Source organism: Mandrillus leucophaeus, unplaced genomic scaffold (genome assembly GCF_000951045.1).
Source record: "Mandrillus leucophaeus isolate KB7577 unplaced genomic scaffold, Mleu.le_1.0 Scaffold717, whole genome shotgun sequence".
Classification (NCBI taxonomy): domain Eukaryota; kingdom Metazoa; phylum Chordata; class Mammalia; order Primates; family Cercopithecidae; genus Mandrillus; species Mandrillus leucophaeus.
In genome coordinates this window covers 2,187,753-2,191,462 of record NW_012107775.1, presented here as the reverse complement: position 1 = coordinate 2,191,462, position 3,710 = coordinate 2,187,753, and positions in this window count along the sequence as shown.

The window sequence follows — 3,710 nt, the reverse complement described above, 5'->3', positions numbered from 1 at the left end:
AGAATCATCAAAGTATGCTAAAACTAGTGGAAGAAAGTTTAATGTGGAACAGCATTTTATATAGCCTCAAATTATATTCCCACAAATTAGTTGTTAATTACAAAGGGAAAAGAATAATTTTTCCAACGAGAAACCCGGTGGTTTTCATTCTATCTAATCATCCCTCCAACCTTTTTTTTTGTTTCTATTGGATCTTCCTGCTGCGGCCCTCCACCCTCTCCTTATTCTGGGCTAGCTGTACTTTCTGCTTGCTGCAGAGCTGCCATTTTACGACTTTCCTTAACTGCTTTCCTAGACCTCCTCCTGTGAACCATTTGCCGAACTACCTTATATAAGGGTGGAATAAAGACCTCTGTAAATATATACAATAGATTAATAGATTGGTCATAGAATTCTCTTGAATTACATTTTGTTTGGCACACAGTGGAAGCTCCAAAAATATTTGCTGAATAACTCAGTCTGGTCATCCAAGTGTTACCAAAACTTTGTACCAAGAAGCTTGTAGGATTTGGTTTTCATTTCAATTGTGAAATGAAATTGCATACATTTTGTATATATGCTTACTTTTCTTTTTTAAAATTTATCTTATTACAGTGTTCTACATGTCCAAAGAAACTTCTCTATTAACAAACTAAAGACATGATATCTGAAGGTAATCTTTATGCATAATTTTCTTCTAAGAAACTCAAATGTGCTTTATATGAAGAATCACTAATAACCATTTACTTACTACTCCCTGCTACTGAGTTTTGAATAGAGAGCTAATGTATGCCTAAGGGAAAATCGATTAAAGAAACATTCTTATATAGCTCCAAAAACGAATGAACAACAACAGTCAGGGTGAAAGGGGGAGGGTGCTCCCTTTAACTTGAAATGCTTAAACAAATACGGGATTCTAGTGAAAATGGGAGTCTTGAAATGTATCCTTAATGTCCAGATACTCACAAGATAACTTTCAATTATCCAGAATTATTTTTTACTCTATAGAGCAATTCTTCCAAAATAGTGCATCAATTTATTCTCAGAAGTTATCTCATTCGAGTAAAGTGACTCTCACCCAAGAGAGACACTGGTAGCAAAGGGCAGTAGTTACTTAAATAGCAGTGAAACCGATACTAGAGAACTGCCAACTGATGAAAATTTAATCAGCAGTATATGGGATTGGAATGGGCTTATACAGGGAGTAATTCTGAATATAAGGTGTTCAGTAGTTTCTATTTCTTTAAAATTTTCTGTACAAAGTGGAAAAAATTTACACACCCATGTTTGAAAAATGGGTAATTTTTCTTTCATTCATCAATTTTTAAAGGTAAATATGCTAGTAAATTAAGGAGACAAATAGTTCTGTATCGCACGTTGTAAAAAATCTAGGGCCCTGGTCCTTTACCATTGCCTTTTTTCCATTCCGCACAAGAGATGTGTCTTCCCAGGTGACACAGGAGCCATCCTTGACGTTTTTTGTTTCATCAAGTCTATTTGGGTGTTCCTATTCCATGCTTCTTCCCCTCTAGATTCCCCCATCTACCTCATACTCTAGGTTTATCCTGAGTGTGGAGTAAGGAAGTATGAATACCACATTTACCTTTTCCTTTTGTTCTTCACCTTCTCTCTCTTAGACTCTTACGCTCAGCACCAAAAGGACTTTCTTTCTTGCACTGCAGGAACTTCCCTTACATCAAATCCTTATACTGTTTACTTTCATTTATTGTAAAAATACTACAGTCTTCTGAATCTGACTTCCGTAAGCCTCTTTTCTCCTTAACAACAAAGTCTCCTCCAAAAATCATAAGTGCTTACTTTCAGGCTATTGTCTCAACGTGGACTTGAAACACACTATTTTGAAACTCAAAGCTGCCTTTAGCAGGGTTCTGTCCATTTAAAAAAGGCAACTATTTCCACTGGTTCAATCAGTGGGGTTAATGATAGGCCCAGAACTAGGAATTTTCGAGAAAGAAAATCCATTGACTTAATATTCCCAAAATGTATTTGTTATGCTGAGAACACACACTAAGAATACATGGCATTTCATCACATAGATGAAAAACTAACATCATCATAAGCAAGTTTGGAAGCAGTGAAACACACCCCTCGGAAGGCATTATGAATGCTCCCTAATATCTGATTCTCCCTTCCCAGTCCCATTGCAGTTTGGCGGAGCCATATGAAAGGTTCTAGCTTGTGAAATATAAGTGGAAGTGGAGGGCTGAGGTAGTGACAAGCCACTGCATGATGCTATAGATTCCCTCTTCTGCAGCGAAAGTGGAATCTCATGTTGGGACAGCAGAGTTACAAGATCAAAGTGGTCTGGATTGCTCAGACACTGGTTGGAGGACAACTCTAAGCCTGTTCCATATTAGACTTTGTGTGAGCAAAGAACAAATGTTTGTTAAGATACTATCTTTGAGTTTAAAATTGAAATTAAGTGCCTGCTATACCAAGTGTTAGAGACATACTGGTATACAAAACACACAATTTTTGCCCTCATGGAGGTTACATTCTAGTGGGGAAGTCAGATAAAAATTAAATCAACAAACAAAATACTTGCAAGTTAGGGTAAGTGTTATGAAGGAACTAATGGCTGTGCTAGAGGTTAACAAGGGAGGGAATGTACTTTAGATAGTATGATGATGAGGGGAGGAGACCTTTCAACTAAGACTTGAAGAAAGGGAGAAAACATTCTAGGTCCCATGAGGCAAGAAAGACCTCGGTGAGCTGAGAAACTAAAAAGACCACTGTGACTCAGTGGTAACAAATGAGGAACAAGAGGCAAAATATGAAGTTGCAGAGAAAGACCATCATGTTGTGGTAGGGAGTTTGGTTTTCATTCTAAGCCATCAGATAGTATCACCTTAATCTTCCTTTGGTCAATGTCACAAAACTAATCACATTTATGTTAACTTTCTTTTCCCTGTCATCTGCCTCAACAAATGTCATGTCCCTCATCTTTCTGATGGCTAATTACTCTCTTTGTATCCTCCCTCCTCTGGTTACCCTTTCTCCTCCTCTTTTCATATACTTTGCTTCTTCATTATCTTCCCAATGGGTCAGTCCTGTCAACCAACCTACAAGACACCACCCATCCCCGACTCTCTTCCATGGGTTATCAACTGGTAATGATTCTACTAACCACTCAGATGTTCTGGCCCCAAAACCAGGATCTATCCTTGACCACTCCCTTTACTTTCCTATGCAATTCATTGGTAAATTCTTCAGTTTTAAACTCAAAGATATTAACTGTTTGGTTCACTCTTGTTAATGTTAGCTTTCATGATCTTGTCTTGATTTCTGAAATGATCTCATGATTTGCCTCCTTGCTTCCATTCTTTCCTTCTTCTAATGTTTTATTTATGCATCAGCCAAGGGTGGCTACTTATTTTAACCTAGAATAACTTAATTAAAATAAACAAAACTTTTTATAAATTGTGGTAAAATAGGCCAGGTGCAGTGGCTCACGCCTGTAATCCCAGCACTTTGTGAGGTTGAAGTGGGTGGATCACTTGAGGCCAGGAGTTCGAGACCAGCCTGGCCAACGTTGCGAAAGCCAGTCTCTACTAAAAATACAAAAATTAGCCAGGCATGGTGGCATGCACCTGTAGTCCCAGCTGCTCAGGAGGCTGAGGCAAGAGAATAGCTTGAACCTGGCAGGCGGAGGTTGCAGTGAGCTGAGATTGTGCCACTGCACTCCAGCCTGGGTGACAGATTGAGACTCT